At 44.4% G+C, this 15507-nt stretch overlaps 1 protein-coding gene across 4 annotated transcripts in view; it reads left to right on the top strand.

Annotated features, from left to right (window-relative positions):
• Positions 1–312: 312 nt before the first annotated feature.
• The window catches only part of SNCAIP (synuclein alpha interacting protein), a 138452-nt gene continuing 123257 nt past the window's right edge, over positions 313–15507 (top strand). Inside the window, exon 1 of one of the 4 annotated variants that reach the window (XM_046665281.1) lies at positions 313–363. The gene's annotated coding sequence lies outside the window, so the exon portion shown is untranslated. Of the gene's footprint in view, positions 364–829; positions 869–1449; positions 1518–15507 lie in introns of those variants that run through there. The other 3 variants (XM_046665284.1, XM_046665282.1, XM_046665283.1) reach the window with 3 other exon arrangements.

The raw sequence follows: 15507 nt of genomic DNA, 5'->3' as shown, positions 1-15507 counted from the left end.
CGACGTCCCCGAGGGTGGGCGAGCCTGGGGCAGGGGGAGGATTGGGGGCTGAAGACTCCGTGCCAACGCCAAACGCTCGGCCAAAGGCTTCTGAAGCCCAACGGTTTCCCAGGACCGTGCCCACGTTCCGTTTTCCCCCTTCCCGAGTCTCTTTTCCCGGTTTAGGCTGGAACCCTGGAATGGTTTGGGGACCAATGAGGTGGCAGCGGTTGACGCCTGGAACCCTGTGAGGGGCGATTTCATCTCCAGGGGGCGAGGCCGCGCGGCGGGGGCACGGGGGCGGAGGAGAGCGAAGGAAGCGGGGGCAAAAAGTAGGAGGGAGGGGAGGAGAAGCCCAGCTGCCGAGAAGCGAAGGCAGCAGAGGTAAGAAAGCGAAAGGTAGGGAAGAAGACAGAGCAGGTCCGCGCGTGGACAGGAGCGGGTCGCGGGCCGGGCTGGGGCGCCGCGGGGACGGCGGGGAGGGTCGCTGTCAGTCAGGCCGAGGGGGGCTCGCGGGCCGGGGGCGGCGCCGGGCGCACGGCCGCGGAGGGCGCGGCGGCTCCGGCAGCCCCGGCAGTGGCGGCCGCGCCCCCGTCCCCGGCGGTGCGCCCTTGCCGCGCTCCGCGTCCCTCGGCGCCGGCTTCGGGCCCGGCCGCCCCGGGGCTCCCCCCCTCGCCTGCCCGTCCGCACGCGCCCGTTGGGGGGCCTGGGGAGCGGCGCCAGCGGCCCGGCCGCATTGTGACGTAGCGGGGCCGCGGCAGCGCCTCCGCCGCCCGCCCGCTCCTGCTGCGGCTGTGCCTGTTCCCGCCGCCGCCGCCGTCCGTCCGTCCGTCCGTCCGTCCGTCCGTCGGTCCGCGCTCCGGAGCCGCCGGCGCGCCGGGCGCCCCCGGTGAGTCCCCATCCAGGGCGGGCGCCGCAGGGAGGCGGGGGGCGGCGGCGCGGGCGGCTGAGCTTTCCCAAGTTTGCACCGGGCGACCCCGGCGGGTGTCGTGCCTGCTCCCCCCGATTCCCGGGCCCCCTTTGTGCCGCGAGTCCGGGCTGCGGGGCCAGCGGCGGCGCCTCTGCAGAAAGGGTTTCGGGGGAGGTCTCTATAGTAACGGCGGTGGCGGCTGCCAAGCGGCTGCTTCACTCGCGGAAAGGGGGAAACAGCCCCCGCCTGGGTTTCCAAAGGATTGTTCTTTTCATTTGCCCATTTCTTGTGGTTATTATTCATGCTGCCACCTCGGGTCGTATCAGAGGCAGGGATGGGCACTGCCGCAGCTCCCAAGAGCTGAGATAACGAGGGGCGAAGTAATAGTAATAGCAACAGTACCAACAACAATAATACTAAACGAAAGAGGGGGACGCCTGGCGTTGCTGCCGCCCAAGAGGAGCTCCTCTCTCCTTAGCACCGCGGCTCCCAGGCTGCCAGGTCCAGCCCGGGCTCCCACCGCCGCCCTCCGGCGCTGTCCTGCATCCCGGGCTCATGGGCGTCAGTTTTAGCCGGGAATATTTCTCTCTTGGCCCTCTCTCGCGGTGATGACTTTCATCTGCAGGTGGTAAGTGAGGTGAACTGGTATTTTGGCTATTGTCAAATGCCACGTTTTGTTTATTTCATTTTTGCGAAAAGAGGGAAAATTATGAGCCATTACTGGCAGCCATACAGTTTCCACAGGAAATACTAGCATTCTTTGAGGAACACGCTACTGCTTGCAGCGAAGAAAGTCTTTAGGAAACAAAAAGGCAACAGCATTGTTGCTCATTTTCAATGGACCGCTAGGAGGGGGGAAACGTGTTGTTTTTTCCTGTGGGAACGTTGCTTTCCTTGGGAAAGTTAATTAAGGAAGCTTACTGTCGGTGCCCGTTTTTCACTTGCTGGTGGCTGGGCCCCACTGCTCTTGGCTGTTACTGACAAGCGCCCATCAAAGAGCCGGGAGGAAGGGAGCACCGCTGCAGGACAGTCTCACCGCACACCACGTGCGGTGGAGCCGGGCCAGGGTGCAGTTTGCAAAATGAAATAAGGGCTGTCTGGGGAGGTTTATGAGGATTACATGTGTGCAGAGGATGTCAGTTCTCCAAGGTGTCACTCTAAACACGTAATTTTCAAACATCACTTTCCTTGCTGATTCTGCAGGAAGGCAGAAACCTATTTCTCTTATTATAGAGCAGACATCCCAGTTGGGAATGGGTTGAAATCTGTATTTCATTTGTACATATTGAAATTTTGAAAGGCCAAGAGAACAAGGTGTAGGAAAGAGGTATGCTCATGTGTTCACATCTGGGAGAGAATGTCTGTTGGGTATTTCTGATGTATCTCAATGTTCAATTGCCTTCGGCATGGTTCGAGGGAGACACCTTTAAGGTGTCCTTAAAACTATGAAAAAGGTGTTTTGGTACCAATCACAGAAGTCTCTCCGGAAGGCAATATTCACTGAAGATTATTCATAACCAATTATGGTAGGCATTCCCAGGTCTAGAAACGGAAAGAAAAGATGGTGCCCCTCTTAAGGATCTTTGGACATCTCAGTTAGGAAGAAAATAGGAAAATAAGGGATAAAATTTTAATTTAACTTCATTCTCTCCATAGCGAGCATTTCTTGAGTAAAGATTACAAGGTAGTAGTTTTTAAATGCTGCTGCATTTCTTGATTTGACATTTACCATGTGTTGATGTCCAAAAGGAAGTGACTAAAGCAAGTAAATTTCTCTACTATGTCACAGCTTTGCTGATTCCAAGCAGTTGTTCTGGTGCAGGTGTACAGTGGAAATGCAGAACAGAGGCCAAGAAACTTTGTGTGCACTGTTGTTTTGGAAGGAATTGTAACAGTACTTTATTGCTCTTGAGAGAGGAAACCCACACAAACATCTAATACAAACAAACGATCTTTGATATTATCAGAGAAAGCCTGGAGCCCTTTTTCTTGCCAGATTTAAGGCATTTCTTGTCAAAAGAGGAAATCTCCCAAGGAGCAGGTGCATCATTATAGAAACACAAGGGAATTTCTCTTTTAAATGCAAAATCTAATTGAATAGCAACAAGAGAATCAGTGACACTTTTAGAATAGATGCCTTGTTTTTGGCAGTCTGTCAGATTAGGGTTGCAAGCCACATAGGAGAAATATGTGTCTTGGGAGAAAAATAATATCCTGGTGAAAATCAAACCATTGCTTCTGTGAAAACTTTTATGCTTATGTACTTCTTTCCTTGTGCCCCTTTGACTGATATGCATATTAACTTACAAGAAGTAATTTTCTGAAAATGAATCAATAAAGTGGTTACTAATATGATATATACTATGCATGATTTTGCACTTTATATAGGTTAGATAATGATTTTATATTTTATGGTTTGCATCTTACCAGCTCTTTTATTAAGCTTCTAAAATAAAATGATCAATATATGGTGTTGAAATGACAGGCCTGATGCCAGTGTTAATTGATATGCCTGATGGCTGGGCCCTGGAAAAATACTGATTGATTCCTACATAGTCATTGTGTATTCACTTTGTACATATGTGGGATATAAAAATATATAATGCACAATCTCTTCACAAGGAGATTACAAGGGGGGAAATAGGACATATGAAAAAGTAGAATGGTACAAAACCTGACAGAAGATATTTATGACTGAGTGTCCAAGACACTAAATAGTAATTGAAAAGGAATTCTTAGGGGAAAGTGACCAAATCAGCTTAGATATTTTATCAGTCATCTGTTATTGCATAACAAATCACCCCCAAATGTAGTTAGTTGTTTAAAACAACCACTATAGCTCCTGATTCTGTGGTCAGCAGCGCAGGCTGGGTTCAGCTAAGTGGTTCTTCTGCTGGTCCTGGTTGGGTTCCCTCAAGCATCTTCAGTCAGCTGGTGGCAGGATGATCTAGGATGGCCTCCCTTATGTCTGGCAGCTGTTGGGCTGTTGGCCAGGTTCTCAGGTGACTGGGACATGTGCCTCCCATTCTCCAGCCGACTAGCCAGGGCTTCTTTACATGGCAATCAAGCAGTGTTCCAAGAGCAGCAAAAGAGCAAACCCCAGTTCAAAGTCGATTTTTAAGCCTCTGCTTTTATTTTATTTGTTGCTCTCCCATTGGCCAAATCAAATCACGAGGCCACCACAGATTTAAGGAGTGTCGAAAGACTCCACTTATGATGAGAAGGAGCTGCAAAAAATTATAGCCACTTTTTTTGCAGCCTACTACATGTTTAAGAACACTTATTCTAGCAAATGTTTTCTGCTGAGGAATAGCGTACTGTAAGGAGAGATAGGTGGAGCCTGCTTGTAGACAGCCCAGAATTGAGGTTAGAGAATTGCCTTGTAAATTATTGTCCTGTAATCTTTGTTCTGTAAATCACGGGTAGGACAGGAGTGACATAATGATAATAAAATCTTAGCCATGTCCTTTGCCTGTGGCGTCAAGATGTTTTGGAGACAGTAGGCTTGTGGCAGAGTCAGCAGACCATTGTTGGGAGATGAGCAAGGCTCTGGCAAGGGTGTAGGCACAAAGAATGGAAAGGAAAGGATCGATCTGGAGGATCCCATATTTAGGATTAGGTGACTGATTATAGGGGGTTACTGAAAGCCGAGAGTCAAAATCATTCTGAAATTTAAAAGAGCTTAAGTGACTGAAAGAATGATTGTGCTGTTGTGAGAAATAGAGAAATCAATATGTGATTTATTGGGGGGAGGAGAAAAATTGAGTTCCAGAAAGGTTGATTAAAAGAGATAAATTGAACGTGAAAGTACTTTATAAACTGCAGAGTATGCTGTGAATGTTAGCTAGCGCTTAGTGTTTAAATCGCAGAGGATTGTATATAGTTAAGCTTCTCTAGTTGTAAAGCAATAGAAAACAACAGTGTGGAGAATATCCTAAGCATCAAAGGGAAGTCAGAAGAACCACTCTCAGGGTGGAAACCCAATTACTCTGGGGACATTGGGAAGTAGGAGCTGATGTTCTTTTTCCTGAGGCACAGCTGGACGTCTGCCCTTGGAGTGCTCTGCCCTTGGACTTAGCGTACCAGGAAGGAGAACATCTTTGGCCCGGTTTGAGTGGCATGCACACTGCTGAGCCAGAGGCGTTGATTGACAGCTCCACTAAGACAGCACACAATGGGCAGTAGGTAGGTGCTTCCTCAAAGGACGTGGGAGCACTGCTATCAGAAGTGGCAGTGGACAGGAGGTGGCAAAACCAACAGATGCCCACCAGAGAGGGACACTTGAAGATTTATTTGTGCCTAGCCACTGGGAGGCAGACAGGACAGGAGGTGACAATTTACATAGAGATGTAGGTGCATTAATAACAGTTAAACCCATGCTTGTGGTGGGGTTTTCTCATGGAGGGAGAATTAGAAAGAAAAGAGGGCCCAGCACAATGCATCATCCAGGCTCCTCCATAAATGTCAGTAGATGTTTTATTAGAAGGGAGAGGAATCCAAAATAGTTCTGTTCTGTCTTTACTGAAGGGCTCAGTTGAGGTGCTGCTTCATCAGCTTTGTTTTATAGATGGCCAGTCTGAAATTCAGGTGGTGTCCTTACCATCCAGTGCAGCTGTTGGGCCTGACAAAAACATCTGGCCTCTCTCACGTCACACAATTAGTCTGAACAGCATACACAGCTGCTCTTTATGGAAGGGCCTTGGATGGACCAGCTTGAGTCTAAGCCTATACTTTTTTATAGTTTCTATTGCACAAGTCTAAGAACCCTGAAGATATTCAATAAATGTTAACTTAATGACTGAATGTGCCATTATCTGGTGCAGTAACATTTTTCTAAAGCAGTCTGGCCTTGCTTTTCATTATTCACAGTAGAATTTGTTATAAAGTCCCTAAATGCCTTTTGTAGATTTAAATGTTTTAAGGTACTATTGTCACAGTAATATAGGTTTTTATAATCTACCACTCACAAAAATAGACTTTTTTTTCTTTTTTGAAACACAATTGTCTTTACTTTTTATATTTGTCAGGACTCTTGGCAGCAAGTCACAGAAAACCAGTTTATACTTGCTCAGGTAGGAAGGGGCATATCCTGCTCCTGTATTGGAAAAGTTCAGGAAGGATCCAATTCTGATTTCCTCTCTTCTTCCTGGTGGTAAAATGGTCATCAGCAGCTTCAGGCTTAACTCCTGCAGGAAAAGAGGATAATTCAGAATTAAATCTAATTAGACCACTTTGATCATATGCCCATGCCTGAACCAGTTCTTATGGCCAGAGATTTGGAACATGCCACTTGGCTGGGCCTTGGTAATGTGCCCAGTCCTGGAGCCTTTGGGAATGTGGTCTGTGAGGAGTGGCTGGGGGTGGGGGAAGTGGAGGAGGGTGGTCAGCAAAACCCTCCTAAACCCAATGACTTGAGAGCACGGGAAGGGTGGTTTTTAAAAAGAAAATGTTGAAAAGAAGAGAAAGTGGATGCTGTTCAAGCAGGAACAGCAGAAACTATTCCATCTGTTTTCCCTGGAGGACCCATCATCCTCTTACTAAGCCACCGAGCCGTAAACCTGGGGATGATCCTGAGCTGACCTTCTGCCTTTCCTCCTCTACCTAATCAATCACCAGGGCCTCTTGCTCCATGTCTCAGTCTTACTCTTTGCCTCTTTTGGTTTAGACCCTCCCTCCCTGGTTCACTCTTCACAAGTCACCTCTTAGATGTCATCTCCAGGTCTCCCTGCTTCCAGGCCATCCTCCTTGCACTCCCTCAGTGTTCTTCTTAAGAGCAAAGAGAGAAAATTGAGTCTGTGGTCAAAAGGTACAAACTTCCAGTTGTAAACTAAACACATCCTGGGGATGTGATGTACAGGACAGCGACTGTAGTTAGTAATACTATATTGCATATTGGAAGTTGCTAAGCAAGCAGACCTTAAAAGTTCTCTGTCACAAGAAAAAAAATTGTAACTATGTGTGGTGATGGATATTAACTAGACTTACTGTTCTGGTCGTTTCACAATATATACAAATATTTCACGATATATACAAATATCAAATCATTGTACTGTACACCTGAAATTGATATATTGTTGTATGTCAGTTATATCTCAATTAAAAAAAAAAGAACCATTCAAAACCTCATAGCCCTGGGGGAAAAGTCTAAGCTCTTGACCATAAATTCTGAGGTTCCCCACGATGTGTGCTCTGCCTCCTTCTGTGGATGCAGCAGATGGCAAGGAGGGAAGGTGTTCAGTAAAGGCTTCTTCTAGCCTCCCACGTTATCCTCATGCTGTGCTGACCTATATAACATTAAGGTCCCCAAATGCTCCATTTGCTCTCTTATTTGCATGCTTTTACACGTGCTGTTGAATCTGTGGAATATTGTTTATCCTTTCTTGTCTTAGTGAACATATCTAGATGTCTTAGTCAACATCTTCTATACTCAACCCAAGTGTTGCTCTTTCAAGAAGCCTTGGCTGCACACCCCCTCCTACCCAAGCCCTGCGTCAGACTTTGCCTGGCGGTGCAGTGTTGGGTGTACTTATCCCTCTCTCTCGCTGCCCTGCGTGTCCTGAGAGCTGCACGGTGCTTTCTCAGCTGTGTATCCCTGTGCTCGGTACAGTGCCCCTCACATCTTATATGCTCACCAATTTTTAAATGAATGAGCGAAAAATGTGTACTGAATCATTCATCTTCAGGTTTTTAAGGTGATGTTTTTAGGTTTATTCTGTTTCCTCTAACTTGATTCTCGCATTTGCATCTCAGAATGTTGGACATGAAGACAAGTTCTCTGTGAAGTTACTGCTCAGACACTTTTTCAACAGTTTTCCCCGTGGTTGGTGTTTCTTCTTTCCTGCTTGGTCACTAACAGCTACCGAAGAAAGAGGCTGGAAAACATCAGTGGCCCAAAACCAATCTCAAGGGTAGAATCTAGACTTGAGAGATCAGATGAGGAATGATTTTTCTTCCTACCATAAAGAGGATATTTAATAGTTAATATTTATGAGGCACTGACTCTTTATTGGGTGCTTACCAGATGCCTTACAATTATTTCCTTATTTAATTCTTCCAGCAGCCCCAGGAAGGAGATGTTATAATTATCATCCTTTTTCTCTACATGAGGAAACTAAGATTTATCTAAAGAGTTGAAGGGGCTTGCTTGCTACTAAGCTCCCTCTTCCTGGAGATGGCTGGGCTGCCAGACGCTCCCCTGCATTGTTGAGGAATAGAATCAGCCTTCGACCGGGCTCTTCCGATTCATCTATTAGAATTTTTCTGTCGTTGTTCTAAAATGAAGTGACTACGTCCTAAGAATAAAACATTCCAGCTGTCTCCCTTGGCCATCAATTATGTCAAAAAGATTATGGAAAAAGATATATTTAAAGAGATAAGGACTCTACTACTATAGCTGACATTAAGATGAATTTCTACCTTAGAAATTCCAGTCCTGTTCCGTGATTGTGATGTTGCCAGATAATCTAGGTCTCATCCGGAGGTTATACTGTAGTGCATAAAATGTAGGCCTCTTGAACAGGCGTAGAAAAGGGTTGGTTCTGAGGATCCCTCAGAAAGTTATTCCATAGGTACATAAAATGAGCTAAACACTTTGGAAGCCACAGAAGCTCAATGTCTCTTAACCTGTTTTCAGCCTGAGAGCCTTTTGAGATCCGATGAAAGCTATGGATTCTTTCCTTAGAGGAAAAAGATGTGCACACACACAAACCGCTTTGTATTTGAGTTCACGGATTTCCAGGATCTGTGAAAGCCCATCTGTGGATTTCCTGGGGCTCCATGGACTCCAGGTTAAAATCCTTGTTTAAAAGCCGTAATCCAGAACAAAGATAATAGCCGTTGTTGAGTGTTTACTATGTATCACATGTAACCACTTATTGGTTATTTACTATGTGCTAGTCCTTTTTGAAAAGTACGTTATAGCTAACCGACCCTCTAAAACATACACTATGAGCCATGTTTTAAGCTGTAGAGAAGGAGGTTCAGAGAAGGCATTTACTCAGTCTCCCAGCTGCTAAGTGGTGAGAGTGGAATTAAACACAGAACCCGGATCTGTGTCACTGCTACTTCACGCTGCCTCCACGCTCGTTCATCTTACCAAACTAAGCATGAGACCTGTGCCAGTGACATTTCCAGCCTTTATTAGTCCTGACCTCCCTCAGCCTTCAACTTCCCTGTTGAAAGCGGTGAAGTGGCTGCTTCTGCCGCCAGAGCATCCTGGAATGTTTCCAGTGCGGGAGCAGTGAGGGCTGGGGGGTCTCCGCTCCCTGTCCTCCTTAACCTGTCACGACTCTCACATGCGGAGCAGAAAACATCATTAGAGCGATACAGCACTACTGCTTGACCATCTCTAGGTGAGTTCCTAGCTCATTCCTGAGTGCGGTTTATACACCTGGAGACCTGAACTCAACAGATACTCAACAACAAAAATAACTGCAGATTCTCCATTTGGACCCATCCACAGACATTTATTTTGGACTCGCTGTATGCCAAGCTCCATCCTTGGAGCTGTGGTCACGGTAGTGAGCACACAGATGTGGTTCCTGGGCTCATGGCACTTCCATCTAGCCTATATATAGCCAGGAAGGAGGCTAGCAAATAATTTAAATAAAGCGCGTTAAGTTTTATGAAAAAGGGAGTATGAAAGATTGATCCTGTGCACATTTCCTTTCTTTACAGCTTCAAAACTCTGGTCACAAATGTGTCTACTTCCTTAGCCCTTCCCTCCCTCCCTCGGGGTGTTTAGAGCGCTTCAAGTTTCCAGAGACTGACTTGACAGAGTAAGGGGGACACACAGACAGAACAGTTCATCTCAGTCCCCCCTTTGCAGATGAGAAGACAGAGTCACCAAAAGACCAGCCGCAGATCGGGTGAAGACCAGGCTAGCTAGTTGGTCTGGTCCCCGGCAGAGCATGGCTCACTGCAAACCACAGGCTGCTTCTCATTTATTCGTGATGCAATTATTGTTGTTGTTTTGGCCTTTATGTTGTGGTCTCTTTGCTGCAAATGAATCCAGCAGGCAAACACTCTTCAGGAGGCAGACACGTTGCCAGCCTCTGTTCCCTTTTCATAGCCCGTCATAGGCTCCCCTGTGTGTTGTCTCCTCTCCTTTCACAGTTACTTCTCCCCCTTGCCCACCTGCCCTCTGGCAGCCTCCCTCCAGGGTTTTCTCCCCAAGAGTTGTCTTACGACTGCTCAGACCAGAAATGGTGGATAGAGATACTAGGATCCGTGAATGCAAGCCACATAGGTAATTTCAAATTTTCTAGTAGGCACATTAAGGGAAGTCAATGGAAACAGGTGAAATTAATTTTAATAATATATTTTACTTAACCCAGTATGTCCAAAATATTAGCATTTCCCCTTGTAATCAATACCAAAAAACCCATTAACTAGATTCTTTGCTTTCTTTTTTTTTCAAACTCTTTGGAATTTGGGGTGTATTTTCTTAAGTCAGACTGGCCACACTTGCAATGCTCAGCAGCCACATGTGGCTCGTGGCTCCTGTAGAGGACCACAGACTTGGGCTCTGAGGAGGCCCTGGGAGTACCAGGCTTCTGTGTCCCTCAGCACTTAGCTTGCTCCCCTGCTATTGCCCCTGCAGGAGGTGTTGTACGCGGTTGTGTGTGCTCTCGAACCTGGGCTCTCTAGGGTAGGGAATGTGTCTGTCATCTTTCTTTCCCCGGTGTCGTGGGCAGTGTTTAGTAGGCCCCATCATTGGCATTCAGGACTTTGGGAATGCATTAATGAGTGAGGGAAGGTTATTTGTAACCCCCGGGGCTGAAGGGATTGGTGTGTGGGGGCGCGGCTCACCAGCCCTGACTCCCGCCTTTCAATCCCAGCTCTGTCCAGTGCCACAGAGCCACATTTGCATCAGCCTGAATAGATAGGGGGCCTCTACAGTCGAAAGGGACTTTCCAACCTAGAAGTGTACTGAGCCTCTGTGTGTCTTATAGCTTTAGGTTTCACCTCTCCTAATTTTGAATGCTAGAGGACTTATTTGCAGTCTAGTGTGTTAAATTGTAATGGGCTGTTTAACAGGATGAAAAAAAAACAGGACAGACCAAACGCCAAAAGAAAATTCATCCACTGAACTAAGCCTCCTACTAAGATGACAAAAAAGGCCGAACTGACATCTCAAACATTAAACATTCAAGGAAGGAATAGCCTGCATCAGGGAGCTGTTAGAGTCATCAGGATGAGCTTTCTCTGCGTTCCCAGTGGTTTTAGAGTCATCCCCACTCCCCCTGAGAGAACGGGGGATTTGTATCCTGAGTAAATTTGCCTTTGCACATACAGTATTTAAATTTTGCAAGTGCTTCTAACCAACTAATGTGCATGTGCTTGCTTGTCTACTTTACCCCATGATAAATATCCCTTGTAATAAGTCATGCAACCAAGTCTCAAAGATCAGTACTCCCATAAAACCATACTAGCCACATATTCAAATAAATTCAAAGTTTGGAAATGGAGGAAAATAGTCTTTGATCTGTTAAGTCATATAAACATTTTAAGAATGGATTCTTGTCTCAGAAAAGAGTATGATTACCTCAGGCCTGCTTAAAGACTGCATTGAAATAGGAAGTGGAATTGGGCCTAACCTCCGTTTTACCATTGATTACCAGTTTCAACCTGGAAAGCTCATTGACCTGCTTGGGGTTTTTGTTTCTCAGAGTGCATACAGGGAAAAGTAAATCCTGCTGTCACACACTATGTAGGGGGAGGATGAATGAAGTCTAGAAAGTATTTTGAACAATTTTTCAACGAAACTATTTGGAACGGTTTGAGGGCTAGGTAGCTTGCCAATATTTTTTCAGAGTAAATTCTAAAAAGTTAGAAAAATCGTAGCATCTATCATATTGTAGATAACTAAACACTAGCCATGTTTAAGTAATTTGGAGTTCTCTTCTTTAATAAGTCAAGGATGGTTCAAGACAGACAAAGCTTCGCATCTGTTGGCTGCAGTTTAGGGAATGCCGCTTTCATTTGAATCTCTTAAAAAAGATCTCGTGCCTCTCTGTTAACTGTAAAATACTTCTTCCAACATGACGGCTCTAGTGTGCTGTGTTGGTGTAATTGAAAACCTATAAAAAGGCTGAGAGCTACTTTTGAATTGGCTCGGTGAACTTGGACTGGCTTTGTCAAAGTGGTGAAAGGTTTAAAGGAATTTTCATAAATGAGGTCTCCAAGCTGTGTTTTAACTATAGAATTCCAATGAACTCCAAGGCCTGTGAACTCTTAGAATAGCGCCTCAGAGAAGAGCAGTCATATCAAGATGGAAATAAATGATTCATTTTCATTCCTCGAGTTCTGCAGACATAAGCACACTTAGCCACTGATCATCATAATTTAGCAGTGCTGTTGTGCACTAAGAATACAATTTAAAAGTCTAATCTTTAATTAAGTTGAGTACTCACAGATTAACATGGTTACAAATCTTGGGCACTGGATATAGCACAATGTTTACTCATGTTGCTAGGAAATAGCAGAGCTCTTCGCAAGTTACAAATTGATTTGGTAAGAAGAGGGATGTGGACTTCTCCCAGTAACGGACTTACTCATTTCTTCTCTGTTTCTCTTTCATAACATATGTAAATGCATTTCATACAGCAGAAGTCCTGCAGACTCAGAGCTTTTGTTAGTAACAGAAAGCACAGGTGTGTGCACCTGAATAAACATTTGCAGGCTGTTTGAAAAGTGATTTTACCTAGAGCTCTTGGATGAAATAAGCATCATCAAGTACTTGAGTTTTTAATGAAATGAATTTTTCTGTTTGTTAGAATTATCCAGGAAATAGATTGTTCTTTAAAATATAATTATCATGAGGCTGATCGATGGTTTTGCATTCTTGCCATTAGTGGGAAACTGTCAAATTAGTATAGAAATTTGATCTAGGTTGATGGTTTTCCAAAATCATTAAAACTTGCGTGTAGGAAATCAAATCAACTCTGCTATTCTTTTTTTTCCCTTTCCCTCCTTTTGGCAAACCTCACTGCATGACACATTGTACAATAGTTTTTAAAAATGCAAAGCTAATGCTTGCACAGCATGAAAGTGAGTAGCTGTGCCAGCTCACTTGCCTTGTCCCTGAAAAAGACGAAAGATTTCTATACGCTATTTCAGTCAGGATCAGGCATGAAAGAGTGGTCTCCCCAAGCTCAAAAGCAGAACTGAGAAAAAACCTACAGGGACGAATTCCTATTTGAGGCAGGCCATTGTACACAGGGCTGGTATTTCAAAGCAGAGGCCCTTCCTACGAGATGGAAAAATAGCAGAATACTTGATTGTCTCGAGGAACGACGTCAGGGTTGGGATGGCTTGTGCTCATTATAAGGCTTTTATCCTATATCCTAGCTTAGAACAACTGAGAAGAAGAAAGAGAAGGTGCTGCTGAGGGGCAAGATCATGACTATACTCCAGCATATGTGCCTACAGTCTCTCTTGGTAATTAAAATCCTTTTAACTGGATAATTATGGACTCATTCCTGTAGGAAGCCAGTTGTTGATTTTGGTAAGAATTGTTTTCTCAATCTGTGCAAGTACCTAGCACAGATTCAGGTATGTACTATATGATCAATATATGTTGGCTGAACAAATTAATCCTTCAACATGTCTTACAAGTAAATGTATTAATAATATAAGACCTAAGACTTACTCCATTGCAGTAAATAGAAGTTAAGGGCTTGTCTTCTTAAAAGATATCATCATGTTACCTGTGTTATTTATACTCAGAACATCCCTCTGAGGCAGGATACTGTCAGACACGTGGGCAAAATGCCATGTGATGGAAGGTTTCACGGCTCAGTTGGAATAGGTGGTGGAGTTCTAAGAGGTCTAAGACCTGCTTTTATAGAACTTTTGAAGCTAGAAGGGAATTTAGAGATCTGACAATAATGAGATGGAAAGGTGAGATGATAAAACTGGCCCACAATTTCATAAGCGTGGTCATTATTTCTTATCATTCTTACTGTCTCCCAAAACACCCAACAGCACACTTATAAAGGGTGTGAGATAAAGATGGTGGATAGGCGGTTATGAGCATGGACTTGAACCTCAGAGCAAAGCCTGGCTCAGCCTCTTACTATGTATGTGATTCAGGGCAGCTTACTGAACCTCCTGATATTTTGATATTGTTTCTTCTTTCACTAGCAAATATTTATTGATTGCCTCATTTATTCAAGGTAAGTTTGGGATGCTTGGGTTAAAATGGGAATAATGGATGTCGGATCTACTCTCTTCCTTTCTCCACCTATTCTGTGTGCTGAGATGTTTGGAGGCTCCTGGTTGTCTGGCTTCTGGTTGAGTTTGGCCAGTGAGAGGCATCAGCAGGAGATAAGCAAGCAGGTGGGGGAGAGAGTTTGAGCTATTTATTCCCTGGGTCCCCTCCTATGCCAGGTCACCTCCCACTACTGTAGGCAACAGCTCCTGGTAGGCAGCCATCTCCCTAGGCTGCTTCCTGAATTCTGATAACTCTGCCCTCCTTCAGACACTTCAGGCTGATAACTGCTTCCCTTTAGTCTTACTAGCTCAGGGTACTGCACCATCTCCTACTAGTTTCTGCACACCCTACTCACACTTTTGCAAATGGTCTCTTTATTAAACTACCCTCAAATTGTATTTAAGTGTGCCACCTGTTTCTTGTTGGGAATCTGACACAAGTCATTACCTGTCTCAGAGGTCGTTGTAAGAATGACATGATTTAGGTAGGATTTAATACTTTGACTATATAATAAGCCAAGGATTGGCTCATAGTAAGTTTTCAACTTGTGTTACCATCATCATTTGTTTTTTTATTTTTACAAAGTATTGGGTTTGCCATATTAATTGTGGTTGCATTGTTTTAAAAATTTTAAAAGGTGAGAAGAAAACAACTAGCATCTTGCAAATGTTAAAAATGGAAAAAGTGAAACAGAGATCAAGGGCTGAGGTCACACAGTGCTTGCGGCAGAACTAAAAAGTGAATTTGAGATTTTTGACCTTGTTTCTTTGCACAGGGTACATCGTCACAACACCTCTGGAAAAGAAAGTTACAACTTCAAACTATTTAGTAAATTAAAACTTAACCTACTTGGGATAATTGGGTATGCCTAATGTAAATAAACCCTATTCCTGACCATTAAAAGATAATTGCATTGTATCATAGATGACTCGGCATCTTCAACTTAATTACTGTAGGGGCCGGGGCTAAGAACTTTCACAGTTATACCCTCTTGGTAGTTCAAGACAGGTGATCCTTAGGACTCAATGTCTTGCAGGCTCTCGAGGGTAGATCTGTTTATTTATAATCAAAGCTGAATAGAATGCTTGTATAGTAGATTTTCTGCACGTACACATTTTTCTGACTTCTGTCTTAGAGTTCTCATTCTTAACTCTGTGGTGTTTAGAACCATCTCATCTGTAACTTATAACACGCTCATTAAACTGTTTGTCAAGAGTGAAAACTCACAAATTCCCTGAAGAAATAGTGGTCAGTTTGAAAAAGAAAAACATCTTCAACTTCTTCCTAAGTGATACGAAATTTGTCATAGTTGTTGAAATTTCAGACCATGTGGATGTATCTTTCAATCTCTTGGAAAGATTGTATAAGTGTTCTCTAACAAGCTAGAAAGAAACTGAATTTC

Source organism: Equus quagga, chromosome 7 (assembly GCF_021613505.1).
Source record: "Equus quagga isolate Etosha38 chromosome 7, UCLA_HA_Equagga_1.0, whole genome shotgun sequence".
NCBI classification, from domain to species: Eukaryota; Metazoa; Chordata; class Mammalia; order Perissodactyla; family Equidae; genus Equus; species Equus quagga.
This window is presented reverse-complemented; position numbering and strand designations above follow the sequence as displayed.